The 17,063-nt window shown below is 38.4% G+C and overlaps 1 protein-coding gene across 13 annotated transcripts in view; it reads left to right on the forward strand.

The window, feature by feature from the left end:
- The first annotated feature begins 303 nt into the window (after positions 1-303).
- Positions 304-17,063, forward strand: part of LOC306651961 (uncharacterized protein) — a 56,538-nt gene continuing 39,778 nt past the window's right edge. For 6 of the 13 annotated variants that reach the window (XR_013761251.1, XR_013761252.1, XR_013761253.1 and 3 more), the window contains exons 1-3: positions 312-609; positions 1,900-2,023; positions 4,391-4,468. The gene's annotated coding sequence lies outside the window, so the exon portion shown is untranslated. Of the gene's footprint in view, positions 610-661; positions 1,830-1,899; positions 2,024-4,390; positions 4,469-13,573; positions 13,748-17,063 lie in introns of those variants that run through there. The other 7 variants (XR_013761257.1, XR_013761258.1, XR_013761256.1 and 4 more) reach the window with 6 other exon arrangements.

The following is a 17,063-nucleotide window of genomic DNA, read 5'->3' on the forward strand; positions in this document are numbered from 1 at the left end:
AGGTCAGAAACTAAAATTGAATTTGGCTTGGTGCATCAGTTAAAGGTATTATCACAAACTGTTCACCTAACACGTAAATTAAATCGTAGTTTAGAATGACTGATAAGCTTGTAAGTCAACCTATAAGCAAAATGGGAAAATGTTCAATAGATGAATAAGTGGACAGGACTGGTCTTTCACCAGTTAAGTCACCTGGATCTCCCAACCAAGCATTCCGTGTGCTAGGAGGAGTCCAACGGCTAACAAGTGTGAACGCGAAAGGGTTAATACCACGGCTCCGGGTGGGGAGAGCCGAGGCGAAGAGGATTGTGGGGGCTCTGTTGTACGTCACCCGCGGACGCGTGGACAATGCGGTGCGCTTCTTTATCATGGCGGACCCGAAATGAGGGGTACGAGCGGGCGAAAGTCTGGCCTCTGCCACCGCTGTTGCTCTCTGAGGCCGAAGGGCAGGGGCCGTCGGCCAAAGGAGAGCAGATGAGGTAGAGGTCTGTAGCACCTCTTACCGGCCAAGGGCTAGGCATGTCCGACGTACTAGCTACACAGAGATAAGGGAACGGAAGTGAGAGGACAGGAGGAGTAGGGGGAACTAACCCACAGACGGACTCGGTGGTGAGAATTGATGGCATAGTTGTAGGGTTAAGGGGACGTATAACTCGTGTGTGTGTGTGTGTTGACCTTCATATGTGTAAATATATGAAGTGTGTGTTATTTGCAATTGGGGACGGGCGGTATTTCTGGGGGAAGTGTCAAAACGTTGAATGGAGGATAAATCAGGGCGAAAATGTGTTGGTGGCCGGGCACCAACGCCCGAGTCGAACCTCTAGGTGATAATTTTATTGGAGTGATCTGAGTGCTTAGTTTTAGGTCTTTACTAGTGGAATGATAGTTTTCTTTTACAAATTATCTCTTGTATTCTGAGTACCGCACTAAACGGTGTAGAGAAGGAATTGAATTAGGCTGTTTTTCTCAACTTTTACAGCCTACCAGTTGCTATTTGCATTTGGACACAGGCAGTTAACATACAAGAAGGCAGGTTTCACCTGCTGGGGCCCACCATACTCCCCTGGGGACGGCCTCTGGGACAGCTCTTTGATGTGATGGTTTAACATACATTTTTAAGATGAAATGAGGGCAAAACTGTGTGCAGTTTTCTTCCTGGCACGTTTCCTCCCTTTTTAGCATAGGTGCCGCCACTTGGAGAGCTGAGTAGCACCTCAGACCAAAACTAGTTTATTCTTCTTGAGAACTCTTGCACATCACAATCCCAGCACCTCCCCGGGAAAATCAATGTGACTTAACAGGGTCTGTCTTTGCATGTGGAGCCTACTAGCTCTGAGTAAGGACTGCAATATAGGATTTGCAGGCTTGCTGGTTTCAGCATTTAAAACACTTCTGTGCCAGTTCTTTGGTATTCCAGCAAACTCAGTTCATAGCAGGGAATCGTGCACCCACTGGAAATCCTAAGCAATCTTTTAATGCTGGGAAATCAAACCTGCTGCTTTGTTAACCAGAGAAACAGCAGTATAGCAGACAATCCAAGTCAGAGGTTCTCAAATGTTCCTGTGCATCAGAATCACCTGGAGAGCTTATTAAAACAGAATTGCTGGGTTCCCTGTAGAGTTGCTTTTTCAGCTGGCCTAGGGTGGGCCCCCGAATTTACATTTCTAGCAAGTCCCAGTAGATGCTAATACTTCTGGCCTTGGGGCACATTTGCAGACTGCTGTTCTAAACACAGCTGATCTAAGTAAATCTGAAAGGGTATCTCCTGTAGAGATGGCCAGGCACACTCCCAGTGCACAGATTTGAACTAAATCACAATGGATATGAAAGTAAGTGAATTTTGTTTAGACACTGCATAGGACATGTTTTATTTATTTATATTTTATATTTGTATTTTAGTGTATGTTGACAAAATATCATTATATATATTTATGGGATGTGAAGTGATATATATGTATAAAATGTCAGTTGATTATGTCAAGCTAAGTAACATCCATCACCTGAAACACTCAATTTTTCTGTGGTGTAAGTATTTGGTATTTGAAACTTACTCTTAGTGATTGTGAAATGGACAACACACCTTTTGTGTGTGTGTGTGTGTGTGTGTGTGTGTGGTACTGGGAATTCAAACCAGGGACGCTTCACCACTTAGTTACATCCCCAGCCCCATTTTTATTTTTTGGAGACACAGTCTCAAAACTTGGAATCTTCCTGCGTCAGCCTTCTGAGTTGCTGGGATTGCAGGCAATGTGCCACTACATCTAGCAAGAGAACTTAGTTTTCTATTTCTATCATTAACTGGTCATTGTGCTGTGTAGTAGATCTCAAAAAAACATTCCTCCTATCTACCTGAATTTTTGTACACCTTGACCAACGTCTTCACAGTCTCTTCAACCTCCAGCCTCTGGTATCCACCACTGTACTCTCTACTATGAGTGTGATTGTGTTAGATTCCACCTATATATGGGAACATGCAGTATTAGTCATTTTGTGCTTGGCTTATTTCACTTCATCCAGGTTTGTCAATGCTATTGCAAGGAATAGACTTTCCTTCTTTTTTAAGATTGAAGAGTATTCTGTGAATATTTACCACATTTTTTTTACCATTCATCCATTGATGGACGCTTTTGTTAATTCCATAACTTAGCCATTGTGAATAATGCTGCAGTGAATATAAGAATGCAGATCTACATACTCCAAAGTGGGATTGCTGGTAATTCTAAGTTTTTTGAGGAACTACCATACAATTATCCATGATGGCTTACTAATTTACATTTCCACCAACAGTGTACGTGAGTCTTCTTTTCTCTACACCTACCCTAACACTTTTATTTCACTCTGTGTGTGTGTGTGTGTGTGTGTGTATGTGTGAAACAGAGAGAGAGAGAAAGAGAGAGAATAAGAATGGATGGATGCATGCTGTTGAATCAAACCCAGGACCTTGTGCTTGCTAGGCAAGCACTCTTTACACTGAGCTATATCTCCAGGCCCTCATCCTTTTTTTTTGGGGGGGGGGGGGCTACTGGGGATTGAACTCAGGGGCACTCAACCACTGAGCCACATCCCCAGTCCTATTTTGTATTTTATTTAGAGACAGAGTCTCACTGAGTTGCTTAGCACCTTGCTTTTGCTGAGGCTGGTTTTGAACTCACGACCCTCCTGAGTCCCTGGGATTAGAGGCATGCACACTGAACCTGGTCCCTCATCCTTTTTAAAATAGCCATTCCAACAGTTATGAGGTGATAGTATTATTGGGATTTTAATTTGCATTTCTCTAGTGTTTAGTAATGTTGAGCATTTTTACACTTTTTTCTTGCCCATTTATAACTCTTCTTTCAAGAAATATTTATTCAGGTTCTTTGATCATTTTTTAACTGTGTTATTTTCTTCCTATTGAGTTGAGTTCCTTATATATTTCAGATATTAAACTCTTATCAGATGTATGGCCTGCAGATATATATTTTCTCCCAAGGTGTAGGTTGTTACTTTTTTAAATTTGTTTTTGTAGTTGTAGATGGACAGAATGCCTCCATTTTATTTATTTATTTTTTTTATGTGATGCTTAGAATTGAACCCAGGGCCTTACATGTGTTACACAAGCTCTCTGTCACTGAGCTACAGTTCCAGCCCCTGTAGGTTGTTTCTTTACTGTTGAATGTTTTCTTTGCTGTGCAGAAGTATTTTAGTTTGATATAGTCCCATTTGTCTTTTTCTTTCTTTTTTTTTTAATTGGGGATTAACCCAGGAAAACTTGACCACTGAGCTGCATTCCCTGTGCTATTTACTTATTTGTTTATTTTTGGTATTGCAGATCGAACCCAGGGGTGCTCAACCACTGAGCCACGTCCCCAGCACCCCCTTTTTTATTTTGACACAAGGTCTTACTAAGTTGCTCAGGGTCTCACTAAGTTGCTGAGGCTGGTTTTGATGGAATTGCAGATGTGGGCCACCACATACCCTTTCTTTTTTTTTTTTTTTTTTTTTTTTTTTTTTGGGGTGCTGGGGATCGAACCCAGGGCCTTGTGCTTACAAGGCAAGCACTCTACCGACTGAGCTATCTCCGGAGCCCCACCCTTCTGTTTTTGAGACAGGGTCTCACTAAATAGTTTAGGGCTGGTCTTGAATTTACAATTCTCCTATCTCAGTCTCCTGAGTTACCTGGACCATTTGTCTGTTTTTGTTTTTGTTGCCTGAGCTTTTGGAATCAAATCCAAATGATCATTGCCCAGATAAATATCATCTAGTTTTTCTCCTGCGTTAGTCTAGTAGTTTTACATTTTAGATCTTATGTTTGTCTTTAATACAATGTATTTGTTTTGGTTATTCATTTGTATGTTTTGGATGGTGAAGTAAAGATTAACCAAACAAAACTGTTTTTCTTCAATTTTAGGTTTCATAGTGCTTTGTACCATGAAAGTTAAAAAACACTAAGGAGATATTTTAAAAGCCCTTGCTGAGTTTTATTCAGGTAAGTAGTTATTTATAGTGGAATTCACACCACTTGCGTCAACAACAATAAAATATGGGTTCCTAATTTCTGGTAATAAATTATGTTTGAAGTTAAAAAACTGTTGTGACAATCTAACTATCAGAGAAAAATTAGTATAAGAAGTCAGAATTAAGGAGGTATGATAGGCAGTTTTTTCCCAACACTCAATAAAATCTCTCCTTCCTCAGAAGAAATAATCATTTTATTAATGTAGAACACAGAATCAGAAGTCCTTTTGTGCCACAACTTAATTTGAAGCTTTCCTTTAGAGGTTGACCCTAAACAGTTTCCTGGAGGGTGACAGTTCACAGTTATACATGCCCTCCAATCCCTCCTAGGAGTCTGAAAATGATATCCTTTCAGAAATTTCACTAATCATTCTAGATTCCTGTCAATGTTGCATCCCAAATCTCTCCCCAGGCCAGTTACAAAACAAACCTCAAACTAAACAACTGGACACATGTAAAATAACAACAAAAAAAAGTCCAAACAAACTGACTTAGATCCATTTGGAGTCTTTGTAGAGGGCCAGCTGCTGGGGTGGCCAGTTCCCTGAATGTTTCAGAAATATCTTATCTGCTGTACCCACATCCTGAGGGAGTCAGCCGGACACACACACACAAACAACCAAACTTTTGAAAATTATCAAATTCATAATTATTGTCAAATGTTATCCTTTTGTTGCTGCACTGATTTCTCCCCTCCACACTAGTCCTTGTATCTAATCTGCACATAGTCCTACAGAGAGTATAATTTTCTTTTTTTGTGTTTTTTAAAAAAGTTTTTATTCTTTTTAGTTATATATGACAGTAGAATGTATTTTGACATATCATATATACATGGAGTTTAACTTTCCATTCTTCTTGTTGTATATGATGTGGAGTAACACTGGTTGTGTATTCATATATGAACATAGGAAAGTTATGTCTGATTCATTCTGAGAGAATATCTATGAAATAGGAGAAGTTAAACTTATATGAGATTGGGCTCTGCACCCTGATGTCCTAGGTGATTCCTAAGTAGCAATGATTTAATTTTGTTGCATGAATATTCAGTGTCTCAGGGTTCCTGTGAGTAGGCAGATGCTAAGGAGAATTTGGAGCCCTGTGTGTCAAAATAACAAACACATGATGACTCCAGAATTGAGATTCACATGTGTTTGTTTCCAATACAAATTTTTTAACTGCTACAGCTGGTTCTTTAAACATCTTTAAATTAACTGTATATGTTTACCCCTAAAGTGGGATGGGGTTTCTGATCTGTCACTTAACTACCAGGTTATGTAAGGCAGCGTTTTTTTGAACAAAAATTTTTCATTTTTGCAGTGCTGGAGACTGAACCCAGGCTATTCAGCATACGAGGAAGAACTCTCAACACTGAGCAACACCCCTCAGGCCGCATGGTTTTTCTCTCTTTTTTTAATATTTAGTTGTCAGTGTACCTTTATTTGTATGTGGTGCTGAGAATTGAACCCAGTACCTCACACGTAAGTGCTCTACCACTGAGCCACAACCCCAGTCCTACACATGGTTGTTCTGAGTATACAAGTTCTTCTATTGAGTGAATGAGAATTGTAAAGGATATGGAAAAAAGGGTAATTTTTAAGTAATGTCACATTTTTCCTTCATGAAATGATTATGAGGAAAATCAAGAACTCATTAGTGGGAGGAGGAGGTGGCAGCAACAGAAATATGTTCTGGAATCTGGTACCTGCAGCTGATGAGCCAGATGTCCTGTATATACTTATTTCTTTTCCCATAGCAGAGACTTAAACATCCTGGTTTTTTGAAGCCAGGTTGCCCTTAGATTCTGTAGCCATGCTGGGGATAGAATAGCTCTTGCCACTGTTATCAGGATAATCTTTCTGTACTTGATAAAAAGGAAATCTGGAGGTCCAGATTTTGTATATATACAAACATATGAACGTGTGTATATATATATATATATATATATATATACACATATACACACACATACATACATGCATGCATGGGTACTTACTACTGAGCTACATCCTCAGACCTTTTAACTTTTTCTTTTGCTTTTTCTTTTTTTTTGGTGCTGGGGATTGAACCCAGGGCCTTGTGCTTGCAAGGCAAGCACTCTACCAACTGAGCTATCTCCCCAGCCCCTAACTTTTTATTTTGAGACAGGGTATCACTAAGTTGCTGAGGCTGGCCTTGAACTTGTGATCCTCCTTCCTCTGCCTCCTGAATCACTGTGATTATATGTATGTACCACCACGTCTGGCATAAATATATATTTATAAACTATAATGGCACTTTAATTATTTCTGGTGGTCTAAGGAATTTATATAGTTGTCTTCCAAAACTGCAGTGTAAAAGAGTCAAATCTGATGTCTCACTGACTATATGTTAGAGTTCAGATCGGAAATAACCTTGGCCATAAATATATTCTGAACTCCAGGATCTTTAGAGGAGTTGTCAGTGAGTTCTAACCAAAGACAACTAAGACATGGTGGTTGAACAAATTGAGTTGATCACTCAGTGTATTGCATCAAGACAGAATGCACACAATGGGGAACTGTAGGGCATTTGTTAATGGGGGTCAAAAAGGATTTATAGGATTTGAACCTGTCAGATGATTTGGGGGAGGATATAAAGAAGTAAGACTTTGCTCTGGATTGGATTCCATTAAGAAGTGGACATAATTCTGGGGGTATCTTAATGAGTCTTATCTAGAATGAGGATGGACTAGAAGTAGACTAATGAGTAGCCATGGGCACTGTTTTAGCCAGGACAGTAGTATGTTTGGTCATTTTTGAGATTTGGTCAGATTTTCTTTTGTCTCTTCAGACATGATTATGCAGCGGTTTTCCTTTTTTTTTTTTTTTTTTTGGTCACCCTGATCACATAGTAACCTTGTATAATGTTGGTGGTCTAAGAAATTGTTTATGCTCATTTTAGAAAGCCCTAGTTGTGTGGGTGAGGCCAGCTCATGTCAGTGGCTGTTTTTCTCCTTAGAATGAGTACTGCTCACAGCCTATAGGCGACCAAATCCTTTGTTGAGAGTCATTGAGAACAGAGAAATGGTCAGATGTGCTGAACAGAAAAGCTTAATATGGATAAAAGCATCTGGTTACTCTCTAACAAAGTTTTTTTTTTTTTTTGGGTGCTGGGGATCGAACCCAGGGCCTTGTGCTTACAAGGCAAGCACTCTACTGACTGAGCTATCTCCCCAGCCCCTCTAACAAAGTTTAAGAGCTTCATTTACAATAATAGTCTCCTGAGTGGTTTGTCCTTGGGGAAAAAATGAGATCAGCCTATACTTAAGCAAGAGAAGTACTTGGGAGGATGTGGTAGAGTTATTTTCAAAGATGTCCATACCACTTACCTTCCATCTCATACTCTTCTGTAATGTTACCTTGCCACCTTTCCATTGAGATGTAGGGTCAAGTAACCCCTCAACTTTGAATCCTGTCAGACTTTGATTGTGTTAACCAATAGAATGAGGGGGAGGGTGGCAGGGCATGGTGGCACACATCTGTAATCCCAGTGTCTGGGGAGGCTGAGGCAGGAGAATGGAGAGTTCAAAGGCTCAGAAACTTAGTAATTCATATCTGAACAAGAATGTATTAGTGTTGTAATTGTTTAGTCAGTACTCAAAAGAACTGGTGATAAATGTTGAGTACAACCATCAACTGACCTCATGGTTATAGGCCAGAGTAAAAATATCTTGTTCCATTCATTGTAAAAAATTCGTGTGAATTTCTAAGGTTATGAAGATTTACACCTGTTTTTTCTTCTAAGAGTTTAAATTTTTATCTCTTACATTAATGTATTATTCCATTTTGAGGTAATAATTTTGTCCTATGATGTGAAATAGGAGTCCAACTTTCTTTTCTGGTGGATATCTAATTGTCCTAGCAACCAGTTTTCACAACTTACTGTGATTGCAAGGCTTCTGGTTTTTCAGACTGAGTAGGGCAAAGGGGTATGAGAATAGGGCAAAATCAGTGTTCTTAGTGTGATTTAATTGTTTTCTTGAATAAATGCTCCTCAGATAGTTGCACATTTTGGATAGTTTCCCAATTATTGAAAAAGTTCATTTTAACCTTAGTTTTGACCAGTATTCTCATTGCTGTTTTTGAGGAGATTTGGGGAACTTCTTACTCTGCAATTATGAAAGTCTACTTGTAGATTTTTTTCTTCTATTTAGGATGTGACAAATCTATGTATGAAATAATAATCTTGTGTGTGTATTATTTGAAACAGAACATCTTAGCAATGGGCAGGATTTGGACTGACAAAATGCCTAAGGTGGCCTCCTGCAGTGTCTTTAGGATTCTAAAAGACTTTCCATGGCTGAGGTTGGACTGTGTGCTTGAACAGGCCAATAGGTGAAAACTATGATATCCAGGAAGACCATGTTGTTTTTGTTGCTACCATATGGTTTTTGTCCGCAGACATCTGAAAACATCCAGGTATATATTTGAAATAACTTTTTCCCCAGAGATGTGCCACCAACTACCTTTATGGTTTCTTTTTTTTTTGTTTTTTTTTTGTACCCTGGATTAAACCCAGGGGAGCTTAACCACTGAGCCACATCCCCAGCCCTTTTAATTTTTTATTTTGAGACAGGGTCTTGCTAAGTTGCTGAGACTGGTTTTGAACTTGCAATCCTTCTGCCTCAACGTTGTGAGCCACTGGGATTACAGGTATGTGCCACCAAGCACAGCTCCCCTTATTGTTGACTGAATTCCCCAGAAAGGTTATTGGACTTTGACTCCAATTTGGAATGAATTTAGCAGAGACTAGTGTTAAAAAGGGGAAACTGCTTAAGGGAAGCATAAATCAGCAAGACATAACAATCATAAACATCTATGCCCCAAACAGTGGCTCATCCATGTATGTCAAACAAATCCTTCTCAATTTCAGAAACCAAATAGACCATAACACAATAATACTAGGTGATTTTAACACGCCTCTCTCACCACTGGACAGATCTTCCAGACAAAAATTGAACAAAGAAACCATAGATCTCAATAACACAATCAATAATTTAGACTTAACGGACATTTATAGAATATACCATCCAACCAAGAGCGAATACACATTCTTCTCAGCAGCACATGGATCCTTCTCTAAAATAGACCATATATTATGCCACAAAGCTAATGTTAGCAAATACAAGAAGATAGAGACACTACCATGTATTCTATCAGATCATAATGGATTGAAGTTAGAAATAAATGAAAGAGTAAAACACAGAAACTATTCCAACATCTGGAGATTAAACAATATGCTATTATATGATGAATGGATAACAGAAGATATTAGGAAGGAAATTAAAAAATTCTTAGAGGTAAATGAGAACAAAGAAACATCATATCAAAATCTCTGGGACACTATGAAAGCAGTACTTAGAGGGAAATTTATTTCATGGAGCGCATTTAATAAAAGAAGTAAAACTCAACAAATTAACGACCTAACACTACAGCTCAAAGCCATAGAAAAAGAAGAAGAGAACAGCACCAAAAGTAGTAGAAGACAGGAAATAGTTAAACTCAGAGCTGAAATCAATGAAACTGAAACAAAAGAAACAATACAAAAAATTGACAAAATAAATAGTTGGTTCTTCGAAAAAATAAGCAAAATTGATAAACCTTTAGCCACACTAACAAAGAGAAGACGAGAGAAAACCCAAATCACTAAAATTCGGAATGAACAAGGAAATATCACAACAGACACGATTGAAATACAAAACATAATTAGAAGCTATTTTGAAAATCTATACTCCAACAAAATAGAAAATTTCGAAGACATCAACAGGTTTCTAGAGACATATGAATTGCCTAAACTGAACGAGGAGGACATAAACAATTTAAATAGAACAATTTCAAGTACTGAAATAGAAGAAGTCATCAAAAGCCTACCAACAAAGAAAAGTCCGGGACCAGATGGGTTCTCAGCCGAGTTCTACAAAACCTTTAAAGAAGAGCTCATTCCAATACTTCTCAAAGTATTCCATAAAATAGAAGAGGAGGGAACCCTCCCAAACTCATTCTATGAAGCCAATATCACACTGATACCTAAACCAGACAGAGACTCATCAAGGAAAGAAAATTTCAGACCAATATCCTTAATGAACATCGACGCAAAAATTCTCAACAAAATTTTAGCAAATCGCATACAAAAACATATTAAAAAGATAGTGCACCATGATCAAGTGGGCTTCATCCCAGGTATGCAAGGTTGGTTCAACATCAGGAAATCAATAAACGTAATTCACCATATTAATAGACTTAAAGTCAAGAATCACAGGATTATTTCAATAGATGCAGAAAAAGCATTTGATAAAATACAGCACCCCTTCATGCTGAAAACACTAGAGAAAATAGGGATAGTGGGAACATTCCTTAACATTGTAAAGGCCATTTATGCTAAGCCCATGGCTAATATCATTCTAAATGGTGAAAAACTGAAAACATTCCCCCTAAAAACTGGAACAAGGCAGGGATGCCCTCTTTCACCACTTCTATTCAACATCGTTCTTGAGACTCTGGCCAGAGCAATTAGACAAACCAAAGAAATTAAAGGGATACGAATTGGAAAAGAAGAACTCAAACTATCCCTGTTCGCTGATGAGATGATTATATATTTAGAGGAACCTGGAAATTCCACCAGAAAACTCTTAGAACTCATAAGTGAATTCAGTAAAGTAGCAGGTTACAAGATCAATGCCCATAAATCCAACGCATTTTTATACATAAGTGATGAATCTTCAGAAAGAGAAATTAGGAAAACTACCCCATTCAAAATAGCCTCGAAAAAAATAAAATACTTGGGAATCAATCTCACAAAAGAGGTGAAAGACCTCTACAATGAGAACTATACAACACTAAAGAAAGAAATTAAAGAACACCTTAGAAGATGAAAAGATCTTCCATGTTCTTGGATAGGAAGAATTAATATTGTCAAAATGGCCATACTACCTAAAGTGCTATACAAATTCAATGCAATTCCAATTAAAATCCCAATGACGTACCTTACAGAAATAGAGCAAGCAATTATGAAATTCATCTGGAAGAATAAGAAACCCAGAATAGCTAAAGCAATCCTTAGCAGGAAGAGTGAAACAGGGGGTATTGCAATACCAGATCTTCAACTCTACTACAAAGCAATAGTAACAAAAACGGCATGGTATTGGTACCAAAATAGAAAGGTAGATCAATGGTACAGAATAGAGGACATGGACACAAACCCAAATAAATACAATTTTCTCATACTAGACAAAGGTGCCAAAAATATGCAATGGAGAAAAGATAGCCTCTTCAACAAATGGTGCTGGGAGAATTGGAAATCCATATGCAACAGAATGAAACTAAACCCATATCTCTCACCATGCACGAAACTAAACTCAAAATGGATTAAGGACCTCGGAATCCGACCAGAGACCCTGCAGATTATAGAAGAAAAAGTAGGTCCAAATCTTCACCTTGTTGGTCTAGGATCAGACTTCCTTAACAGGACTCCCATAGCACAAGAAATAAAAGCTAGAATCAACCACTGGGATAGATTCAAACTAAAAAGCTTTTTCTCAGCAAAGGAAACTATCAGCAATGTGAAGAAAGAGCCTACAGAGTGGGAGAATATCTTTGCCAATCATACTTCAGATAGAGCACTAATCTCCAGAATATATAAAGAACTCAAAAAACTCTACTCCAAGAATTCAGATAATCCAGTGGACAAATGGGCTAAGGAAATGAATAGACACTTCACAGAAGAAGATCTACAAGCAATCAACAAACATAAGGAAAAATGTTCAACATCTCTAGTAATAAGAGAAATGCAAATCAAAACCACCCTAAGATTCCATCTCACCCCAATTAGAATGGCGATTATCAAGAATCCGAGCAACAACAGGTGTTGGCGAGGATGTGGGGAGAAAGGTACACTCATACATTGCTGGTGGGGCTGCAAATTAGTGCAGCCACTCTGGAAAGCAGTGTGAAGATTCCTTAGAAAACTCGGAATGGACCCTCCATTTGACCCAGCTATCCCACTCCTTGGCCTATACCCAAAGGACTTAAAATCAGCATACTACAGAGATACAGCCACATCAATGTTCATAGCTGCTCAATTCACAATAGCCAGACTGTGGAACCAACCTAGATGCCCTTCAATTGATGAGTAGATAAAGAAACTGTGGTATATATATACAATGGAATATTACTCAGCCATAAAGAATGATAAAATTATGGCATTTGCAGGCAAATGGATGAAATTGGAGAATATCATGCTAAGTGAGATAAGCCAATCTCAAAAAGCCAAAGGACGAATGATATCGCTAATAAGTGGAGGATGACACATAATGGGGGGTGGGAGGGGTTAGTGTTAGGGGTAGAGTTAGGGTTAGGGAGGGGGGCAAGTATGGAGGAAGGAAGCACTGTATAGAGGGTAAAGAGGGGTGGGAGGGGTGGGGGGAAGGGAAAAAATAACAGAATGAATCAAACAACATTACTCTATGTAAATTTATGATTACACAAATGGTATGCCTTTGCGCCATGTACAAACAGAGAAACAACATGTATCCCATTTGTTTACAATAAAAAAAAAAATTACCGAAAAAAAAAAAAAAAAAAAGGGAAACGGGAGATATTAGGGAAGGCTTCCTGCAGGAAGCATGAGTTTTGACTTGGTCTTACAAGACTGGTAACGGTTATTTAGTTGAAACAAAAATGGGTGGTAAGTGGAAAGCATTTAAATTTAACAGATGCTATTGAGTTGTCTGTTACTGATTCCCTTCACTGAGCCACTGCAAGAATAAATCCTAAGGTTATCCCGGGGGAAAGTCAGAGGCTGTGCAATGATGGAAAAATAAAGAGGAGAAGCAGTGCATAATAGAGGTCAAAACCCCAAGATCTTGAAGTATGACAGAAGGGGCAGGACACCTGAGGAATTTTCAGGAAGCAGGTTTATTGACTGCAGGGTTCATAGGTGGCTCATGCCTAAGAATTCTTCCTCTGAACAATGAGTATAGAAAGTCTTTGAACTGTATATCCGGTCTGGGGGAGAGGGCTAGGAGGTTCATATGACAAGCAAGTTTTGTTCCATCCTCTAGATAAACAGTGGTTTCACAAGTTTCTTCTGCAAATCTGCATTTGTGAACAAAGAGGAAGCTATAAGCCACAATGCCTTCTGCAGATTTTTGCTGATAGCTGATGTCCTATGCAAAAAACTTTGATAAGAGAAATTTACATGCCACACATATAGTAAGGGTTTCTGCTTAATTATGGTAAGCATCTTTTGGGTGGGGGTCTCTGGCCTGCTTCAATCTGATGTCAAATAACTTTAGATACCATATCTGCTTATTAGCTGTATGACCCTGAGTAAATTACTGTACTGGTGTGGCCCTATTATTTTTATCTATGAAATGGGAATACTTTCTTCCTTTACAGGTGTGGTGAAATTAAATGAGATAATGCGTCAATAATGTGAAGTACAATGACTTGCACAGTGTATTCACCAGATGGTACCCACATTTTTACCTATTAGCCTAGCCACAAACCTAGATACCAAATATACAAAGCCTGAAAATCATTTGTTTAACTGTGGTCAGAATAGAATTTTTTAAAAAGAGAGGTTCTTGCTGTAGTGTTCAGGCTTTCCAATTCCTGGACTCTAGCAATCTTCCTTCCTAAGCCTCCCAAGTAGTTTGGACTATCAGCACACACCACTGCTCCCAGATGGAACTCTTTTTAAATACTTCTGTAACTGATTTGTTTATGTCTCTTGTTTCACCTGTAGAATTTACTGATATCTTGTTGAAAATGCCAGCATGTCTCCAATCATGTAAAGAATCATATAGGAAGCCAGGTGTGGTGGCATATGCCTGTAATCCCAGTCACTTGGGAGACTGAGGCAAAAGAATCGCAAGTTCAAGATCAGTTTCAGCAACTTAGTGAGACCCTGTGTCAAAATTTTATAAAGATGGAAAGAGTTGGGGATGTTGCTCAGTGGTTAAGGACCCTTAGTTCAATTCCCTCAAAAGAAAAGAATCACATAGTAGTATTTTTGTCTATATTTGAGACAGAACATTAAAGGGAGAGTACTCACTTCCAGGAGCAGAGGGTGCAGGACTGCGGTAAAGCCGACATTGAGCAGAGAGAAGCCCCAGAGGTTAGGTGAGATTCATGGGGCTGGAGTCAAGTTATTGTTCATCTTAATCTCCTACTCCCTGACCTTTTCCTCAGGTTTGGGAGGTCTAAGGTTTTAATTTATTTATATAGTAGTGTTAACTATACTATTATTATGCAACAGAGCTCTAGAAATTTTTCATCATTAAAAACTTAGGGGCTGGGGAGATAGCTCAGTCGGTAGAGTGCTTGCCTTGTAAGCACAAGGCCCTGGGTTCGATCCCCAGCACCCAAAAAAAAAAAAAAAAAAAAAAACTTAGACTCTGTACCCATTTGTTATGGACCAAATATTTTGTGACCCTCAGATTTCCCAAATTTGAAACCTAATCCCCAATGCAATGGCATTTGTAGGTGGGGATTTGAGGAGGTAATTTGTTCATAAGCATTGAAACTTTATCAATGGGATTTGTGTTTTTACAAGAAGAGACAGGACAGAACTTGCTTTCTCTCTCTTTCTCTCTGCCTCATAAAAACAGAGATGATTTTTCTCTTGGAAATGTGAGGATCCAATAAGAATATTGCTGTCTGCAAACCATGGCGGGTGCCCTCATTTTGCACTATATTTGTTGTTGCCTTGATTTTGGAATTCCAAACCTCAAGAGCTGTGAAAAGTATTCCTTACTTAAAATACCCATCCCCTTGCAATTTGTTGCAGAAGCCCAAACTGTCAAGAACAATTCTAATGATATGGTTTGGGAGGTCTAAGGTTTTAATTTATTCAGTCATCAGATTGGAGGTGAAGTAGCCCCCCCCCCCCCCCCGCTTTATTTTTAATCCAGAGAGAGAGCATGGGTTGAAACCAGGCCAGGCTTGAATCTGAGCTCCAACATTTCCTAGCTGTGTGACTGTGAGCAATTTACCTAGTCTTTCAATGCCTATCTTGTCTCATTAATAACATGATAGTATTCTCTACCTTATATTGTTGTAAGCATTAAAGAAGTACTACAAGTATATGTAGAAGATTTAGATAAATTCCTGGCATATAATAACAAATATTAACTGACTTTGGCAGAAGGATGAAACTTAATTGTTTAAAAAGTCCCACCTCTGAAATCCCAGACAATTAGCAGGACTTTTAAAGAAAAGGAGGCAGGAGAATAACATAAGGGCAGGAAATGTACCTGCTGTAGGACAGGCCCGAATGGGCAATCTGGCTTGCATTTTCTTGTGCCTCTGGGGGGAGGGATGTCACAGCCCCTTTAGCATCTGCTCTTGGTATGAGAATTATGTTCCCAGTATAGGGGTGGGGTGGCCCCCAAATTCAGTTTGTTTCAGCCCTACCTCCTTTTAGTTTATATCCTCAGTCTTGAGGGATTTGTGGCTGTAATATCATCTGACAGGCAACCCATTGTTGGACATTGTACAGAACTTTGAACATAGAACATTTTTGTGGAGGCAGATTTTGAAACATTTAATAGTTCTGCATAGGAAAGGAGTTAGTTTACATAGGAACTCTCATTTTGTTACTAGAGTCATATGTGATGGAAGTTGCATTTCTACAAAAACACCAACAGGCAACAGTTATAAAGTACAAAATGAAATTATACAAGTGTGAAAAACATTCAGTTTTTATAATAACTCTAAGCCAGGAAACATAAATTTTATAGTAACACTAATGTATCTTTCGTATCTGTTTAGCTTCTACAAAAGCCCATAATTTGTCAACTCAATCACATCTAAAATCTCTTACAAATTTTATTTCTTTTAAAAATCCTTCAAAGCCTATAAGTACATATTATAGTTTACCCAAATCCTTATTTAGTTTTACATTTTGGGATCACAGTAATCTTTACAACAAAAAGTTATCCTTAACCTTAAATGAGCTTAATTTGAGCCTAGTTTGGGGCCATTTTAACATGGAGTTGGGCAAGGGGCAGAGCCTTATCCCAGGTATGGCTGGCCTTTTGACAAATCTTAATTACAGTGTTTTACATTTGAAGCTCATTTTTTCCCTCCTTTCTAAATACTCTGTTTAGGAGTATAAGAAAACAAAGTTTTGATAAAGAGTTTTCATATTCTGCATTGCCAACCTTTAAACAAACCAGACTTTCTTAATATCTTTCCAAAAATATATTAAAATTCCCATTCCAATGTAGAGTAACATAATTCTTCATATATAACTTATTGATCACAAGTCCCTCTTATCCACTAAATGACAAAAATCCCCATTTAAATTTTATGTTTTTATATAAGCCTGAAAAAGGATATTGCTACTAACAAATTTTAGTCTGGAGGATACCAGTTTAATGAAGTGCTCTCCTAAGCTTTACATTTTAGAAAACTTTTACACTTGGAGAACATGAATACATTTATGATACAAAGAAGCCAGTAATAATTAGCACCACCAGTTACACAGATACCATTATATTAATTTCGTTTTAATTTTTAAAGTTCTGTATTCATGCCTCCATAGAA

Source organism: Sciurus vulgaris (genome assembly GCF_902686455.1).
Source record: "Sciurus vulgaris genome assembly, chromosome: X".
Taxonomy (NCBI): domain Eukaryota; kingdom Metazoa; phylum Chordata; class Mammalia; order Rodentia; family Sciuridae; genus Sciurus; species Sciurus vulgaris.